The following is a 22,073-nucleotide window of genomic DNA, read 5'->3' on the forward strand; positions in this document are numbered from 1 at the left end:
AAACCCAATCTAAGACAATTAATTCAAATAAAGTTGGTGGCTACCGCCACCGCCGCAACCACCGCCACCCCCACCACCGTCACCACCACTAACACCCCCATCGCCAACACTGCCATGTGTGTGGACTCCACTGTTGGTCCAGGCTGGGATACAGACACATGTTCGTCCTCCATCACATGATGTCTGCATCCCGATCACCTTTTGAGTGAAGCTTCACTGTAAGGGGGGGCCCGCTGGATGTTTCAAAGGATCCCCCCCAGATAGACTCACACTTTGTGCAAGGCCCCCTGACCAGAGAACCACTGACAAGAACCGAGATCACAGAATCACACTCAACCCAAACTAAGACATTTAATTCAAAAAAAATTGGTGGCTACCGCCACCGCCGCCACCACCGCCACCACCACCACCACAACCACCACCACCACGACCGCCACAACCACCACCGCCAACACTGCCATGTGTGTGGAGTTCGCTCTGGGTCCAGGGTGGTATACAGACACGTTCCTCCTCCATCACATGATGTCTGCATCCTTTTCACCTTTTGAGTGGACCTTCACTGTAAGGGGGCGACCGCTGGATGTTTCAAAGGATCCCCCCCCCAGATCAACTCACACTTTGTACAAGCCCCCTGACCAGATTACCACCGATGAGAACCGAACTCAAAGAATCACACTAAACCCAATCTAAGACAATTAATTCAAATAAAGTTGTTGGCTACCGCCACCGCCGCAACCACCGCCACCACCGCCGCCACCGCCGCCACCACCGCCATCACTACCACGCCACCACCGCCACCACCACCACCGTCACCACCGCTAACACCGCCACCAGCAACACTGCCATGTGTGTGGACTTCACTCTGGGTCCAGGGTGGGATACAGACACATGTTCCTCCTCCATCACATGATGTCTGCATCCCGATCACCTTTTGAGTGAAGCTTCACTGTAAGGGGGGGCCCGCTGGATGTTTCAAAGGATCCCCCCCAGATAGACTCACACTTTGTGCAAGGCCCCCTGACCAGAGAACCACTGACAAGAACCGAGATCACAGAATCACACTCAACCCAAACTAAGACATTTAATTCAAATAAAATTGGTGGCTACCGCCACCGCCGCCACCACCGCCACCACCACCACCACAACCACCACCACCACGACTGCCACAACCACCACCGCCAACACTGCCATGTGTGTGGAGTTCACTCTGGGTCCAGGGTGGTATACAGACACATGTTCCTCCTCCATCACATGATGTCTGCATCCTTTTCACCTTTTGAGTGGACCTTCACTGTAAGGGGGCGACCGCTGGATGTTTCAAAGGATCCCCCCCCCAGATCCACTCACACTTTGTACAAGCCCCCTGACCAGATTACCACCGATGAGAATCGAACTCAAAGAATCACACTAAAACCGATCTAAGACAATTAATTCAAATAAAGTTGGTGGCTACCGCCACCGCCACCACCACCACCACCACCACCACCACTACCGCCGCCACCACCACCACCGTCACCACCACTAACAATGCCACCGCCAACACGGCCATGTGTGTGGACTCCACTGTTTGTCCAGGCTGGGATACAGACACATGTTCCTACTCCATCACATGATGTCTGCATCCTTTTCACCTTTTGAGTGGACCTTCACTGTAAAGGGGCGACTGCTGGATGTTTCAAAGGATCCCCCCCCAGATCTACTCACACTTTGTACAACCCCCCTGACCAGATTACCACCGATGAGAACCGAACTCAAAGTATCACACTAAACCCAATCTAAGACAATTAATTCAAATAAAGTTGTTGGCTACCGCCACCGCTGCAACCACCGCCACCACCGCCATCACTACTACGCCACCACCGCCACCGCCACCACCACCACCACCACCACCACCACCGTCACCACCATTAACACCGCCACCACCAACACTGCCATGTGTGTGGACTCCACTGTTGGTCCAGGCTGGGATACAGACACATGTTCCTCCTCCATCACATGATGTCTGCATCCTGATCACCTTTTGAGTGGAGCTTCACTGTAAGGAGGAGACCGCTGGATGTTTCAAACAATCCCCCCCATGCTCACTCACACTTTGTACAAGCCCCCCGACCAGATTACCACCGACAAGAACCGAGCTCAAAGAATCACACTCAACCCAATCTAAGACATTTAATTCAAATAAAGTTGGTGGCTACCGCCACCGCCGCAACCACTGCCACCCCCACCACCGTCACCACCACTAACACCACCAACGCCAACACTGCCATGTGTGTGGAGTTCACTCTGGGTCCAGGGTGGGATACAGACACATGTTCCTCCTCCATCACATGATGTCTGCATCCTTTTCACCTTTTGAGTGGACCTTCACTGTAAAGGGGCGACCGCTGGATGTTTCAAAGGATCCCCCCCCAGATCCACTCACACTTTGTACAAGCCCCCTGACCAGATTTCCACCGATGAGAACCGAGCTCAAAGAATCACACTAAACCCAATCTAAGACAATTAATTCAAATAAAGTTGTTGGCTACAGCCACCGCCGCAACCACCGCCACCCCCACCACCGTCACCACCACTAACACCCCCATCGCCAACACTGCCATGTGTGTGGACTCCACTGTTGGTCCAGGCTGGGATACAGACACATGTTCCTCCTCCATCACATGATGTCTGCATCCTGATCACCTTTTGAGTGGAGCTTCACTGTAAGGGGGGGACCGCTGGATGTTTCAAACAATCACCCCCACGCTCACTCACACTTTGTACAAGCCCCCTGACCAGATTACCACCGATGACAACCGAACTAGAAGAATCACACTAAACCCAATCTAAGACAATTAATTCAAATAAAGTTGGTGGCTACCGCCACCGCCGCAACCACCGCCACCCCCACCACCATCACCACCACTAACACCGCCATCGCCAACACTGCCATGTGTGTGGACTCCACTGTTGGTCCAGGCTGGGATACAGACACATGTTCGTCCTCCATCACATGATGTCTGCATCCCGATCACCTTTTGAGTGAAGCTTCACTGTAAGGGGGGGCCCGCTGGATGTTTCAAAGGATCCCCCCCAGATAGACTCACACTTTGTGCAAGGCCCCCTGACCAGAGAACCACTGACAAGAACCGAGATCACAGAATCGCACTCAACCCAAACTAAGACATTTAATTCAAATAAAATTGGTGGCTACCGCCACCGCCGCCACCACCGCCACCACCACCACCACAACCACCACCACCACGACCGCCACAACCACCACCGCCAACACTGCCATGTGTGTGGAGTTCGCTCTGGGTCCAGGGTGGTATACAGACACGTTCCTCCTCCATCACATGATGCCTGCATCCTTTTCACCTTTTGAGTGGACCTTCACTGTAAGGGGGCGACCGCTGGATGTTTCAAAGGATCCCCCCCCCAGATCAACTCACACTTTGTACAAGCCCCCTGACCAGATTACCACCGATGAGAACCGAACTCAAAGAATCACACTAAACCCAATCTAAGACAATTAATTAAAATAAAGTTGTTGGCTACCGCGACCGCCGCAACCACCGCAACCACCGCAACCACCGCAACCACCGCAACCACCGCCACCACCGCCGCCACCACCGCCATCACTACCACGCCACCACCACCACCGCCACCACCACCACCACCACCGCAACTACCGCCGCCACCGCCACCACCGCCACCACCACCGCCGCCACCACCACGATCGCTGCCACCGTCACCACCATCAACACCGCCACCCCTAACACTGCCATGTGTGTGGACTCCACTGTTGGTCCACACTTTGTACAAGCCCCCTGACCAGATTACCACCAACAAGAACCGAGCTCAAAGAATCACACTCAACCCAATCTAAGACATTTAATTCAAATAAAATTGGTGGCTACCGCCACCGCCGCCACCCCCGCCACCACCGCCGCCACCACCACCACCACCACGGTCACCACCACCACGACCGCCACCACCAACACTGCCACGTGTGTGGACTTCACTCTGGGTCCAGGGTGGGATACAGACACATGTTCCTCCTCCATCACATGATGTCTGCATCCTTTTCACCTTTTGAGTGGAATCACACTAAACCCAATCTAAGACAATTAATTCAAATAAAGTTGGTGGCTACCGCCACCGCCGCAACCACCGCCACCCCCACCACTGTCACCACCACTAACACCCCCATCGCCAACACTGCCATGTGTGTGGACTCCACTGTTGGTCCACACTTTGTACAAGCCCCCTGACCAGATTACCACCGATGAGAACCGAACTCAAAGAATCACACTAAACCCAATCTAAGACAATTAATTCAAATAAAGTTGTTGGCTACAGCCACCGCCGAAACCACCGCAACCACCGCCACCACCACCGCCATCACTACCACGCCACCACCGCCACCGCCACCACCACCACCACCACCACCACCATCACCACCGCTAACACCGCCACCGCCAACACTGCCATGTGTGTGGACTCCACTGTTGGTCCAGGCTGGGATACAGACACATGTTCCTCCTCCATCACATGATGTCTGCATCCTGATCACCTTTTGAGTGGAGCTTCACTGTAAGGGGGAGACCGCTGGATGTTTCAAACAATCCCCCCCATGCTCACTCACACTTTGTACAAGCAACCCGACCAGATTATCACCGACAAGAACCGAGCTCAAAGAATCACACTCAACCCAATCTAAGACATTTAATTCAAATAAAATTGGTGGCTACCGCCACCGCCCCCCCCCCCCCCCCCCCCCCCCCCCCCCCCCCCCCCCCGCCACCACCACTAACAATGCCACCGCCAACACTGCCATGTGTGTGTACTCCGCTGCTGGTCCAGGCTGGGATACAGACACATGTTCCTCCTCCATCACATGATTTCTGCATCCTTTTCACCTTTTGAGTGGAGCTTCACTGTAAGGGGGCGACCGCTGGATGTTTCAAAGGATCGCCCCCAAGATCCACTCACACTTTGTACAAGCCCCCTGACCAGATTACCACCGATGAGAACCGAAGTCAAAGAATCACACTAAACTCAATCTAAGACAATTAATTCAAATAAAGTTGGTGGCTACCGCCACCGCCGCAGCCGCCGCCACCCCCACCACCGTCACCACCACTAACAATGCCACCGCCAACACTGCCATGTGTGTGGACTCCGCTGCTGGTCCAGGCTGGGATACAGACACATGTTCCTCCTCCATCACATGATGTCTGCATCCTTTTCACCTTTTGAGTGGACCTTCACTGTAAAGGGGCGACCGCTGGATGTTTCAAAGGATCCCCCCCCAGATCCACTCACACTTTGTACAAGCCCCCTGACCAGATTACCACCGATGAGAACCGAACTCAAAGAATCACATTAAACCCAATCTAAGACAATTAATTCAAATAAAGTTGTTGGCTACCGCCACCGCCGCAACCACCGCCACCACCGCCGCCACCACCGCCATCCCTACCACGCCACCACCGCCGCCGCCACCACCACCACCGTCACCACCGCTAACACCGCCACCAGCAACACTGCCTTGTGTGTGGACTTCACTCTGGGTCCAGGGTGGGATACAGACACATGTTCCTCCTCCATCACATGATGTCTGCATCCTTTTCACCTTTTGAGTGGACCTTCACTGTAAGGGGGCGACCGCTGGATGTTTCAAAGGATCCCCCCCCAGATCCACTTACACTTTATACAAGCCCCCTGACCAGATTACCACCGATGAGAACCGAACTCAAAGAATCACACTAAACCCAATCTAAGACAATTAATTCAAATAAAGTTGGTGGCTACCGCCACCGCCGCAACCACCGCCACCCCCACCACCGTCACCACCACTAACACCCCCATCGCCAACACTGCCATGTGTGTGGACTCCACTGTTGGTCCAGGCTGGGATACAGACACATGTTCCTCCTCATCACATGATGTCTGCAACCCGATCACCTTTTGAGTGCAGCTTCAGTGTAAGGGGGAGACCGCTGGATGTTTCAAACGATCCCCCCCCAGATCCACTCACACTTTGTACAAGGCCCCCTGACCAGAGAACTACTGACAAGAACCGAGGTCAAAGAATGACACTCAACCCACTCTAAGACATTTAATTCAAACAAAATTGGTGGCTACCGCCACCGCCGCCACCACCGCCACCACCACCACCACAACCACCACCACCACGACCGCCACAACCACCACCGCCAACACTGCCATGTGTGTGGAGTTCACTCTGGGTCCAGGGTGGTATACAGACACATGTTCCTCCTCCATCACATGATGTCTGCATCCTTTTCACCTTTTGAGTGGACCTTCACTGTAAGGGGGCGACCGCTGGATGTTTCAAAGGATCCCCCCCCCAGATCCACTCACACTTTGTACAAGCCCCCTGACCAGATTACCACCGATGAGAATCGAACTCAAAGAATCACACTAAAACCGATCTAAGACAATTAATTCAAATAAAGTTGGTGGCTACCGCCACCGTCACCACCACCACCACCACTACCGCCGCCACCACCACCACCGTCACCACCACTAACAATGCCACCGCCAACACGGCCATGTGTGTGGACTCCACTGTTTGTCCAGGCTGGGATACAGACACATGTTCCTACTCCATCACATGATGTCTGCATCCTTTTCACCTTTTGAGTGGACCTTCACTGTAAGGGGGGACCACTGGATGTTTCAAACGATCCCCCCCCAGATCTACTCACACTTTGTACAACCCCCCTGACCAGATTACCACCGATGAGAACCGAACTCAAAGAATCACACTAAACCCAATCTAAGACAATTAATTCAAATAAAGTTGTTGGCTACCGCCACCGCCGCAACCACCGCCACCACCGCCATCACTACTACGCCACCACCGCCACCGCCACCACCACCACCACCACCACCACCACCGTCACCACCATTAACACCGCCACCACCAACACTGCCATGTGTGTGGACTCCACTGTTGGTCCAGGCTGGGATACAGACACATGTTCCTCCTCCATCACATGATGTCTGCATCCTGATCACCTTTTGAGTGGAGCTTCACTGTAAGGGGGAGACCGCTGGATGTTTCAAACAATCCCCCCCATGCTCACTCACACTTTGTACAAGCCCCCCGACCAGATTACCACCGACAAGAACCGAGCTCAAAGAATCACACTCAACCCAATCTAAGACATTTAATTCAAATAAAGTTGGTGGCTACCGCCACCGCCGCAACCACTGCCACCCCCACCACCGTCACCACCACTAACACCACCAACGCCAACACTGCCATGTGTGTGGAGTTCACTCTGGGTCCAGGGTGGGATACAGACACATGTTCCTCCTCCATCACATGATGTCTGCATCCTTTTCACCTTTTGAGTGGACCTTCACTGTAAAGGGGCGACCGCTGGATGTTTCAAAGGATCCCCCCCAGATCCACTCACACTTTGTACAAGCCCCCTGACCAGATTACCACCGATGAGAACCGAGCTCAAAGAATCACACTAAACCCAATCTAAGACAATTAATTCAAATAAAGTTGTTGGCTACCGCCACCGCCGCAACCACCGCCACCCCCACCACCGTCACCACCACAAACACCCCCATCGCCAACACTGCCATGTGTGTGGACTCCACTGTTGGTCCAGGCTGGGATACAGACACATGTTCCTCCTCCATCACATGATGTCTGCATCCTGATCACCTTTTGAGTGGAGCTTCACTGTAAGGGGGGGACCGCTGGATGTTTCAAACAATCACCCCCACGCTCACTCACACTTTGTACAAGCCCCCTGACCAGATTACCACCGATGACAACCGAACTAGAAGAATCACACTAAACCCAATCTAAGACAATTAATTCAAATAAAGTTGGTGGCTACCGCCACCGCCGCAACCACCGCCACCCCCACCACCATCACCACCACTAACACCGCCATCGCCAACACTGCCATGTGTTTGGACTCCACTGTTGGTCCAGGCTGGGATACAGACACATGTTCGTCCTCCATCACATGATGTCTGCATCCCGATCACCTTTTGAGTGAAGCTTCACTGTAAGGGGGGGCCCGCTGGATGTTTCAAAGGATCCCCCCCAGATAGACTCACACTTTGTGCAAGGCCCCCTGACCAGAGAACCACTGACAAGAACCGAGATCACAGAATCACACTCAACCCAAACTAAGACATTTAATTCAAATAAAATTGGTGGCTACCGCCACCGCCGCCACCACCGCCACCACCACCACCACAACCACCACCACCACGACCGCCACAACCACCACCGCCAACACTGCCATGTGTGTGGAGTTCGCTCTGGGTCCAGGGTGGTATACAGACACGTTCCTCCTCCATCACATGATGTCTGCATCCTTTTCACCTTTTGAGTGGACCTTCACTGTAAGGGGGCGACCGCTGGATGTTTCAAAGGATCCCCCCCCCAGATCAACTCACACTTTGTACAAGCCCCCTGACCAGATTACCACCGATGAGAACCGAACTCAAAGAATCACACTAAACCCAATCTAAGACAATTAATTCAAATAAAGTTGTTGGCTACCGCCACCGCCGCAACCACCGCCACCACCGCCGCCACCGCCGCCACCACCGCCATCACTACCACGCCACCACCGCCACCACCACCACCGTCACCACCGCTAACACCGCCACCAGCAACACTGCCATGTGTGTGGACTTCACTCTGGGTCCAGGGTGGGATACAGACACATGTTCCTCCTCCATCACATGATGTCTGCATCCCGATCACCTTTTGAGTGAAGCTTCACTGTAAGGGGGGGCCCGCTGGATGTTTCAAAGGATCCCCCCCAGATAGACTCACACTTTGTGCAAGGCCCCCCTGACCAGAGAACCACTGACAAGAACCGAGATCACAGAATCACACTCAACCCAAACTAAGACATTTAATTCAAATAAAATTGGTGGCTACCGCCACCGCCGCCACCACCGCCACCACCACCACCACAAGCACCACCACCACGACTGCCACAACCACCACCGCCAACACTGCCATGTGTGTGGAGTTCACTCTGGGTCCAGGGTGGTATACAGACACATGTTCCTCCTCCATCACATGATGTCTGCATCCTTTTCACCTTTTGAGTGGACCTTCACTGTAAGGGGGCGACCGCTGGATGTTTCAAAGGATCCCCCCCCCAGATCCACTCACACTTTGTACAAGCCCCCTGACCAGATTACCACCGATGAGAATCGAACTCAAAGAATCACACTAAAACCGATCTAAGACAATTAATTCAAATAAAGTTGGTGGCTACCGCCACCGCCACCACCACCACCACCACCACCACTACCGCCGCCACCACCACCACCGTCACCACCACTAACAATGCCACCGCCAACACGGCCATGTGTGTGGACTCCACTGTTTGTCCAGGCTGGGATACAGACACATGTTCCTACTCCATCACATGATGTCTGCATCCTTTTCACCTTTTGAGTGGACCTTCACTGTAAAGGGGCGACTGCTGGATGTTTCAAAGGATCCCCCCCCAGATCTACTCACACTTTGTACAACCCCCCTGACCAGATTACCACCGATGAGAACCGAACTCAAAGTATCACACTAAACCCAATCTAAGACAATTAATTCAAATAAAGTTGTTGGCTACCGCCACCGCTGCAACCACCGCCACCACCGCCATCACTACTACGCCACCACCGCCACCGCCACCACCACCACCACCACCACCACCACCGTCACCACCATTAACACCGCCACCACCAACACTGCCATGTGTGTGGACTCCACTGTTGGTCCAGGCTGGGATACAGACACATGTTCCTCCTCCATCACATGATGTCTGCATCCTGATCACCTTTTGAGTGGAGCTTCACTGTAAGGAGGAGACCGCTGGATGTTTCAAACAATCCCCCCCATGCTCACTCACACTTTGTACAAGCCCCCCGACCAGATTACCACCGACAAGAACCGAGCTCAAAGAATCACACTCAACCCAATCTAAGACATTTAATTCAAATAAAGTTGGTGGCTACCGCCACCGCCGCAACCACTGCCACCCCCACCACCGTCACCACCACTAACACCACCAACGCCAACACTGCCATGTGTGTGGAGTTCACTCTGGGTCCAGGGTGGGATACAGTCACATGTTCCTCCTCCATCACATGATGTCTGCATCCTTTTCACCTTTTGAGTGGAAATTCACTGTAAAGGGGCGACCGCTGGATGTTTCAAAGGATCCCCCCCCAGATCCACTCACACTTTGTACAAGCCCCCTGACCAGATTTCCACCGATGAGAACCGAGCTCAAAGAATCACACTAAACCCAATCTAAGACAATTAATTCAAATAAAGTTGTTGGCTACCGCCACCGCCGCAACCACCGCCACCACCGCCGCCACCACCGCAACCACCGCCACTACCACGCCACCACCGCCACCGCCACCACCACCACCGTCACCACCGCCACCACCACCGCCACTACCGCCGCCACCGCCACCGCCACCACCGCCACCACCGCCACCACCACCGCCGCCACCACCACGATCGCTGCCACCGTCACCACCATCAACACCGCCACCGCTAACACTGCCATGTGTGTGGACTCCACTGTTGGTCCACACTTTGTACAAGCCCCCTGACCAGATTACCACCAACAAGAACCGAGCTCAAAGAATCACACTCAACCCAATCTAAGACATTTAATTCAAATAAAATTGGTGGCTACCGCCACCGCCGCCACCCCCGCCACCACCGCCGCCACCACCACCACGGTCACCACCACCACGACCGCCACCACCAACACTGCCACGTGTGTGGACTTCACTCTGGGTCCAGGGTGGGATACAGACACATGTTCCTCCTCCATCACATGATGTCTGCATCCTTTTCACCTTTTGAGTGGAATCACACTAAACCCAATCTAAGACAATTAATTCAAATGAAGTTGGTGGCTACCGCCACCGCCGCAACCACCGCCACCCCCACCACTGTCACCACCACTAACACCCCCATCGCCAACACTGCCATGTGTGTGGACTCCACTGTTGGTCCACACTTTGTACAAGCCCCCTGACCAGATTACCACCGATGAGAACCGAACTCAAAGAATCACACTAAACCCAATCTAAGACAATTAATTCAAATAAAGTTGTTGGCTACAGCCACCGCCGAAACCACCGCAACCACCGCCACCACCGCCGCCACCACCGCCATCACTACCACGCCACCACCGCCACCGCCACCACCACCACCACCACCATCACCACCGCTAACACCGCCACCGCCAACACTGCCATGTGTGTGGACTCCACTGTTGGTCCAGGCTGGGATACAGACACATGTTCCTCCTCCATCACATGATGTCTGCATCCTGATCACCTTTTGAGTGGAGCTTCACTGTAAGGGGGAGACCGCTGGATGTTTCAAACAATCCCCCCCATGCTCACTCACACTTTGTACAAGCAACCCGACCAGATTACCACCGACAAGAACCGAGCTCAAAGAATCACACTCAACCCAATCTAAGACATTTAATTCAAATAAAATTGGTGGCTACCGCCACCGCCGCCACCCCCGCCACCACCGCCGCCACCCCCACCACCGTCACCACCACTAACAATGCCACCGCCAACACTGCCATGTGTGTGGACTCCGCTGCTGGTCCAGGCTGGGATACAGACACATGTTCCTCCTCCATCACATGATGTCTGCATCCTTTTCACCTTTTGAGTGGAGCTTCACTGTAAGGGGGCGACCGCTGGATGTTTCAAAGGATCGCCCCCAAGATCCACTCACACTTTGTACAAGCCCCCTGACCAGATTACCACCGATGAGAACCGAAGTCAAAGAATCACACTAAACTCAATCTAAGACAATTAATTCAAATAAAGTTGGTGGCTACCGCCACCGCCGCAGCCGCCGCCACCCCCACCACCGTCACCACCACTAACAATTCCACCGCCAACACTGCCATGTGTGTGGACTCCGCTGCTGGTCCAGGCTGGGATACAGACACATGTTCCTCCTCCATCACATGATGTCTGCATCCTTTTCACCTTTTGAGTGGACCTTCACTGTAAAGGGGCGACCGCTGGATGTTTCAAAGGATCCCCCCCCAGATCCACTCACACTTTGTACAAGCACCCTGACTAGATTACCACCGATGAGAACCGAACTCAAAGAATCACATTAAACCCAATCTAAGACAATTAATTCAAATAAAGTTGTTGGCTACCGCCACCGCCGCAACCACCGCCACCACCGCCGCCACCACCGCCATCACTACCACGCCACCACCGCCACCGCCACCACCACCACCGTCACCACCGCTAACACCCCCACCAGCAACACTGCCATGTGTGTGGACTTCACTCTGGGTCCAGGGTGGGATACAGACACATGTTCCTCCTCCATCACATGATGTCTGCATCCTTTTCACCTTTTGAGTGGACCTTCACTGTAAGGGGGCGACCGCTGGATGTTTCAAAGGATCCCCCCCCAGATCCACTTACACTTTATACAAGCCCCCTGACCAGATTACCACCGATGAGAACCGAACTCAAAGAATCACACTAAACCCAATCTAAGACAATTAATTCAAATAAAGTTGGTGGCTACCGCCACCGCCGCAACCACCGCCACCCCCACCACCGTCACCACCACTAACACCCCCATCGCCAACACTGCCATGTGTGTGGACTCCACTGTTGGTCCAGGCTGGGATACAGACACATGTTCCTCCTCCATCACATGATGTCTGCATCCCGATCACCTTTTGAGTGCAGCTTCACTGTAAGGGGGAGACCGCTGGATGTTTCAAACGATCCCCCCCCAGATCCACTCACACTTTGTACAAGGCCCCCTGACCAGAGAACTACTGACAAGAACCGAGGTCAAAGAATGACACTCAACCCACTCTAAGACATTTAATTCAAACAAAATTGGTGGCTACCGCCACCGCCGCCACCACCGCCACCACCACCACCACAACCACCACCACCACCACCACAACCACCACCACCACGACCGCCACAACCACCACCGCCAACACTGCCATGTGTGTGGAGTTCACTCTGGGTCCAGGGTGGTATACAGACACATGTTCCTCCTCCATCACATGATGTCTGCATCCTTTTCACCTTTTGAGTGGACCTTCACTGTAAGGGGGCGACCGCTGGATGTTTCAAAGGATCCCCCCCCCAGATCCACTCACACTTTGTACAAGCCCCCTGACCAGATTACCACCGATGAGAATCGAACTCAAAGAATCACACTAAAACCGATCTAAGACAATTAATTCAAATAAAGTTGGTGGCTACCGCCACCGCCACCACCACCACCACCACTACCGCCGCCACCACCACCACCGTCACCACCACTAACAATGCCACCGCCAACACGGCCATGTGTGTGGACTCCACTGTTTGTCCAGGCTGGGATACAGACACATGTTCCTACTCCATCACATGATGTCTGCATCCTTTTCACCTTTTGAGTGGACCTTCACTGTAAAGGGGCGACTGCTGGATGTTTCAAAGGATCCCCCCCCAGATCTACTCACACTTTGTACAACCCCCCTGACCAGATTACCACCGATGAGAACCGAACTCAAAGAATCACACTAAACCCAATCTAAGACAATTAATTCAAATAAAGTTGTTGGCTACCGCCACCGCCGCAACCACCGCCACCACCGCCATCACTACTACGCCACCACCGCCACCGCCACCGCCACCACCACCACCACCACCACCACCGTCACCACCATTAACACCGCCACCACCAACACTGCCATGTGTGTGGACTCCACTGTTGGTCCAGGCTGGGATACAGACACATGTTCCTCCTCCATCACATGATGTCTGCATCCTGATCACCTTTTGAGTGGAGCTTCACTGTAAGGAGGAGACCGCTGGATGTTTCAAACAATCCCCCCCATGCTCACTCACACTTTGTACAAGCCCCCCGACCAGATTACCACCGACAAGAACCGAGCTCAAAGAATCACACTCAACCCAATCTAAGACATTTAATTCAAATAAAGTTGGTGGCTACCGCCACCGCCGCAACCACTGCCACCCCCACCACCGTCACCACCACTAACACCACCAACGCCAACACTGCCATGTGTGTGGAGTTCACTCTGGGTCCAGGGTGGGATACAGACACATGTTCCTCCTCCATCACATGATGTCTGCATCCTTTTCACCTTTTGAGTGGACCTTCACTGTAAAGGGGCGACCGCTGGATGTTTCAAAGGATCCCCCCCCAGATCCACTCACACTTTGTACAAGCCCCCTGACCAGATTACCACCGATGAGAACCGAGCTCAAAGAATCACACTAAACCCAATCTAAGACAATTAATACAAATAAAGTTGTTGGCTACCGCCACCGCCACCCCCACCACCGTCACCACCACTAACACCCCCATTGCCAACACTGCCATGTGTGTGGACTCCACTGTTGGTCCAGGCTGGGATACAGACACATGTTCCTCCTCCATCACATGATGTCTGCATCCTGATCACCTTTTGAGTGGAGCTTCACTGTAAGGGGGGGACCGCTGGATGTTTCAAACAATCCCCCCCACGCTCACTCACACTTTGTACAAGCCCCCTGACCAGATTACCACCGATGACAACCGAACTAGAAGAATCACACTAAACCCAATCTAAGACAATTAATTCAAATAAAGTTGGTGGCTACCGCCACCGCCGCAACCACCGCCACCCCCACCACCATCACCACCACTAACACCGCCATCGCCAACACTGCCATGTGTTTGGACTCCACTGTTGGTCCAGGCTGGGATACAGACACATGTTCGTCCTCCATCACATGATGTCTGCATCCCGATCACCTTTTGAGTGAAGCTTCACTGTAAGGGGGGGCCCGCTGGATGTTTCAAAGGATCCCCCCCAGATAGACTCACACTTTGTGCAAGGCCCCCTGACCAGAGAACCACTGACAAGAACCGAGATCACAGAATCACACTCAACCCAAACTAAGACATTTAATTCAAATAAAATTGGTGGCTACCGCCACCGCCGCCACCACCGCCACCACCACCACCACAACCACCACCACCACGACCGCCACAACCACCACCGCCAACACTGCCATGTGTGTGGAGTTCGCTCTGGGTCCAGGGTGGTATACAGACACATGTTCCTCCTCCATCACATGATGTCTGCATCCTTTTCACCTTTTGAGTGGACCTTCACTGTAAGGGGGCGACCGCTGGATGTTTCAAAGGATCCCCCCCCCAGATCAACTCACACTTTGTACAAGCCCCCTGACCAGATTACCACCGATGAGAACCGAACTCAAAGAATCACACTAAACCCAATCTAAGACAATTAATTCAAATAAAGTTGTTGGCTACCGCCACCGCCGCAACCACCGCCACCACCACCGCCACCGCCGCCACCACCGCCATCACTACCACGCCACCACCGCCACCGCCACCACCACCACCGTCACCACCGCTAACACCGCCACCAGCAACACTGCCATGTGTGTGGACTTCACTCTGGGTCCAGGGTGGGATACAGACACATGTTCCTCCTCCATCACATGATGTCTGCATCCTTTTCACCTTTTCAGTGGACCTTCACTGTAAGGGGGCGACCGCTGGATGTTTCAAAGGATCCCCCCCCCAGATCCACTCACACTTTGTACAAGCCCCCTGACCAGATTACCACCGATGAGAATCGAACTCAAAGAATCACACTAAAACCGATCTAAGACAATTAATTCAAATAAAGTTGGTGGCTACCGCCACCGCCACCACCACCACCACCACCACCACTACCGCCGCCACCACCACCACCGTCACCACCACTAACAATGCCACCGCCAACACGGCCATGTGTGTGGACTCCACTGTTTGTCCAGGCTGGGATACAGACACATGTTCCTACTCCATCACATGATGTCTGCATCCTTTTCACCTTTTGAGTGGACCTTCACTGTAAAGGGGCGACTGCTGGATGTTTCAAAGGATCCCCCCCCAGATCTACTCACACTTTGTACAACCCCCCTGACCAGATTACCACCGATGAGAACCGAACTCAAAGAATCACACTAAACCCAATCTAAGACAATTAATTCAAATAAAGTTGTTGGCTACCGCCACCGCCGCAACCACCGCCACCACCGCCATCACTACTACGCCACCACCGCCACCGCCACCACCACCACCACCACCACCACCACCGTCACCACCATTAACACCGCCACCACCAACACTGCCATGTGTGTGGACTCCACTGTTGGTCCAGGCTGGGATACAGACACATGTTCCTCCTCCATCACATGATGTCTGCATCCTGATCACCTTTTGAGTGGAGCTTCACTGTAAGGAGGAGACCGCTGGATGTTTCAAACAATCCCCCCCATGCTCACTCACACTTTGTACAAGCCCCCCGACCAGATTACCACCGACAAGAACCGAGCTCAAAGAATCACACTCAACCCAATCTAAGACATTTAATTCAAATAAAGTTGGTGGCTACCGCCACTGCCGCAACCACTGCCACCCCCACCACCCCCACCACCGTCACCACCACTAACACCACCAACGCCAACACTGCCATGTGTGTGGAGTTCACTCTGGGTCCAGGGTGGGATACGGACACATGTTCCTCCACCATCACATGATGTCTGCATCCTTTTCACCTTTTGAGTGGACCTTCACTGTAAAGGGGCGACCGCTGGATGTTTCAAAGGATCCCCCCCCAGATCCACTCACACTTTGTACAAGCCCCCTGACCAGATTACCACCGATGAGAACCGAGCTCAAAGAATCACACTAAACCCAATCTAAGACAATTAATTCAAATAAAGTTGTTGGCTACCGCCACCGCCGCAACCACCGCAACCACCACAACCACCGCAACCACCGCCACTACCGCCGCCACCGCCGCCACCGCCACCACCGCCACCACCACCGCCGCCATCACCACGATCGCTGCCACCGTCACCACCATCAACACCGCCACCGCTAACACTGCCATGTGTGTGGACTCCACTGTTGGTCCACACTTTGTACAAGCCCCCTGACCAGATTACCACCAACAAGAACCGAGCTCAAAGAATCACACTCAACCCAATCTAAGACATTTAATTCAAATAAAATTGGTGGCTACCGCCACCGCCGCCACCCCCGCCACCACCGCCGCCACCACCACCACGGTCACCACCACCACGACCGCCACCACCAACACTGCCACGTGTGTGGACTTCACTCTGGGTCCAGGGTGGGATACAGACACATGTTCCTCCTCCATCACATGATGTCTGCATCCTTTTCACCTTTTGAGTGGAATCACACTAAACCCAATCTAAGACAATTAATTCAAATAAAGTTGGTGGCTACCGCCACCGCCGCAACCACCGCCACCCCCACCACTGTCACCACCACTAACACCCCCATCGCCAACACTGCCATGTGTGTGGACTCCACTGTTGGTCCACACTTTGTACAAGCCCCCTGACCAGATTACCACCGATGAGAACCGAACTCAAAGAATCACACTAAACCCAATCTAAGACAATTAATTCAAATAAAGTTGTTGGCTACAGCCACCGCCGCAACCACCGCAACCACCGCCACCACCGCCGCCACCACCGCCATCACTACCACGCCACCACCGCCACCGCCACCACCACCACCACCACCATCACCACCGCTAACACCGCCACCCGCCAACACTGCCATGTGTGTGGACTCCACTGTTGGTCCAGGCTGGGATACAGACACATGTTCCTCCTCCATCACATGATGTCTGCATCCTGATCACCTTTTGAGTGGAGCTTCACTGTAAGGGGAGACCGCTGGATGTTTCAAACAATCCCCCCCATGCTCACTCACACTTTGTACAAGCCCCCCGACCAGATTACCACCGACAAGAACCGAGCTCAAAGAATCACACTCAACCCAATCTAAGACATTTAATTCAATTAAAATTGGTGGCTACCGCCACCGCCGCCACCGCCGCCACCCCCGCCACCACCGCCGCCACCCACCACCACGGTCACCACCACCACGACCGCCACCACCAACACTGCCACGTGTGGGGACTTCACTCTGGGTCCAGGGTGGGATACAGACACATGTTCCTCCTCCATCACATGATGTCTGCATCCTTTTCACCTTTTGAGTGGAGCTTCACTGTAAGGGGGCGACCGCTGGATGTTTCAAAGGATCGCCCCCAAGATCCACTCACACTTTGGTACAAGCCCCCTGACCAGATACCACCGATGAGAACCGAAGTCAAAGAATCACACTAAACTCAATCTAAGACAATTAATTCAAATAAAGTTGGTGGCTACCGCCACCGCCGCAGCCGCCGCCACCCCCACCACCGTCACCACCACTAACAATTCCACCGCCAACACTGCCATGTGTGTGGACTCCGCTGCTGGTCCAGGCTGGGATACAGACACATGTTCCTCCTCCATCACATGATGTCTGCATCCTTTTCACCTTTTGAGTGGACCTTCACTGTAAAGGGGCGAACCGCTGGATGTTTCAAAGGATCCCCCCCCAGATCCACTCACACTTTGTACAAGCACCCTGACTAGATTACCACCGATGAGAACCGAACTCAAAGAATCACATTAAACCCAATCTAAGACAATTAATTCAAATAAAGTTGTTGGCTACCGCCACCGCCGCGCCGCAACCACCGCCACCACCGCCGCCACCACCGCCATCACTACCACGCCACCACGCCACCGCCGCCACCACCACCACCGTCACCACCGCTAACACCCCCACCAGCAACACTGCCATGTGTGTGGACTTCACTCTGGGTCCAGGGTGGGATACAGACACATGTTCCTCCTCCATCACATGATGTCTGCATCCTTTTCACCTTTTGAGTGGACCTTCACTGTAAGGGGGCGACCGCTGGATGTTTCAAAGGATCCCCCCCCAGATCCACTTACACTTTACAAGCCCCCTGACCAGATTACCACCGATGAGAACCGAACTCAAAGAATCACACTAAACCCAATCTAAGACAATTAATTCAAATAAAGTTGGTGGCTACCGCCACCGCCGCCGCAACCACCGCCACCCCACCCCACCACCGTCACCACCACTAACACCCCCATCGCCAACACTGCCATGTGTGTGGACTCCACTGTTGGTCCAGGCTGGGATACAGACACATGTTCCTCCTCCATCACATGATGTCTGCATCCTGATCACCTTTTGAGTGGAGCTTCACTGTAAGGGGGAGGACCGCTGGATGTTTCAAACAATCCCCCCCATGCTCACTCACACTTTGTACAAGCCCCCGACCAGATTACCACCGACAAGAACCGAGCTCAAAGAATCACACTCAACCCACTCTAAGACATTTAATTCAATTAAAATTGGTGGCTACCGCCACCGCCGCCACCGCCGCCACCCGCCACCACCGCCGCCACCACCACCACAGGTCACCACCACCACGACCGCCACCCACCAACACTGCCACGTGTGTGGGACTTCACTCTGGGTCCAGGGTGGGATACAGACACATGTTCCTCCTCCATCACATGATGTCTGCATCCTTTTCACCTTTTGAGTGGACCTTCACTGTAAAGGGGCGACCGCTGGATGTTTCAATGTATCCCCCCCAAGATCCACTCACAGCTTCGTACAAGCCCCCTGACCAGATTACCAACGACAAGAACCGAGCTCAAAGAATCACACTCAACCCCAATCTAAGACAATTAATTTAAAAAAAATTGGTAGCTACCGCCCATCACCCACCACCACCGCCACCACCGCCATCACACCACGCACCACCGCCCACCACCACCACCCGTCACCACCACTAACACCGCCATCCGCCAACACTGCCATGTGTGTGGACTCCACTGTTGGTCCAGGGTGGGATACAGACACATGTTCCTCCTCCATCACATGATGTCTGCATCCTTTTCACCTTTTGAGTGGAGCTTCACTGTAAGGGGGCGACCGCTGGATGTTTCAAACGATCCGCCCCCCAGATCCACTCACACTTTGTACAAGGCACCCTGACCAGAGTACCACCTGATGAGAACCGAGACTCAAAGAATCACACTCAACCCAATCTAAGACATTTAATTCAAATAAAAGTTGGTGGCTACCGCAACCACCCACCATCACTACTACGCCGACCACCGCCACCCCCGGCCACCGCCACCACCACCACCACCACCACCACCGTCACCACCATTAACACCGCCACCACCAACACTGCCATGTGTGGTGGGACTCCACTGTTGGTCAGGCTGGGATACAGACACATGTTCCTCCTCCATCACATATGTCTGCATCCTGATCACCTTTTGGAGTGGAGCTTCACTGTAAGGAGGAGACCGCTGGATGTTTCAAACAATCCCCCCCATGCTCACTCACACTTTGTACAAGCCCCCCGACCAGAGTTAGCCACCGACAAGAACCGAGCTCAAAGAATCACACTCAACCCAATCTAAGGAACTTTAATTCAAATAAAGTTGGTGGCTACCGCCACCCATGCCAGGGCAACCACTGCCACCTCCCACCACCCCACCCCACCGTCACCACCATCTAACACCACCAACGCCAACACTGCCATGTGTGTGGAGTTCACTCTGGGGTCCAGGGTTGGGATACAGACACATGATCCTCCTCCATCACATGATGTCTGCATCCTTTTCACCTTTTGAGTGGACCTTCACTGTAAAGGGGCGACCGCTGGATGTTTCAAAGGATCCCCCCCCAGATCCACTCACACTTTGTACAAGCCCCCTGACCAGATTACCACCGATGAGAACCGAGCTCAAGAGAATCACACTAAACCCAATCTAAGACAATTAATACAAATAAAGTTGTTGGCTACCGGCCACCCGCCACCCCCCACCACCGTTCACCACCACTAACACCCCCGATGCCAACACTGCCATGTGGTGTGGACTCCACTGTTGAGTCCAGGCTGGGATACAGAGCACATGTTCCTCCTCCATCACATGATGTCTGCATCCTGATCACCTTTTGAGTGGAGCTTCACTGTAAGGGGGGGACCGCTGGATGTTTCATACAAATCCCCCCCACAGCTCACTCACACTTTGTACTAGCCCCCGGACCAGATTACCACCGATGACAACCGAACTAGAAGAATCACACTAAACCCAATCTAAGACAATTAATTCAAATAAAGTTGGTGGCTTACCGCCACCGCCCGCAACCACCCGCCACCTCCCACCACCATCACCACCACTAACACCGGCCATCGCCAACACTCTGCCATGTGTTTGGACTCCACTGTTGGTCCAGGCTGTGGATACAGACACATGTTCCTCCTCCATCACATGATGTCTGCATCCGATCACCTTTTGAGTGGAGCTTCACTGTAAGGGGGCCGCTGGATGTTTCAAAGGATCCCCCCCAGATCACTCACACTTTGTACAAGCCCCCTGACCAGATTACCACTGACAAGAACCGAGCTCAAAGAATCACACTCAACCCAATCTAAGACATTAATTCAAATAAAATTGGTGGCTACCGCCACCGCCCCACCGCCACCACCGCCACCACCACCACCACACCACCACCACCACGACCGCCACACCACCACCGCCAACACTGCCATGTGTGTGGACTTCCTCTGGGTCCAGGGTGGGATACAGACACATGTTCCTCCTCCATCACATGATGTCTGCATCCTTTTCACCTTTTGAGTGGACCTTCACTGTAAGGGGGCGACCGCTGGATGTTTCAAAGGATCCCCCCCAGATCACTCACACTTTGTACAAGCCCCCTGACCAGATTACCACCGATGAGAACCGAACTCAAAGAATCACACTAAACCCAATCTAAGACAATTAATTCAAATAAAGTTGTTGGCTACAGCCACCGCCGCAACCACCGCAACCACCGCCACCACCGCCGCCACCACCGCCATCACTACCACGCCACCACCGCCACCGCCACCACCACCACCACCACCATCACCACCGCTAACACCGCCACCGCCAACACTGCCATGTGTGTGGACTCCACTGTTGGTCCAGGCTGGGATACAGACACATGTTCCTCCTCCATCACATGATGTCTGCATCCT

Source organism: Amphiprion ocellaris, chromosome 3, assembly GCF_022539595.1.
Source record: "Amphiprion ocellaris isolate individual 3 ecotype Okinawa chromosome 3, ASM2253959v1, whole genome shotgun sequence".
Classification (NCBI taxonomy): domain Eukaryota; kingdom Metazoa; phylum Chordata; class Actinopteri; family Pomacentridae; genus Amphiprion; species Amphiprion ocellaris.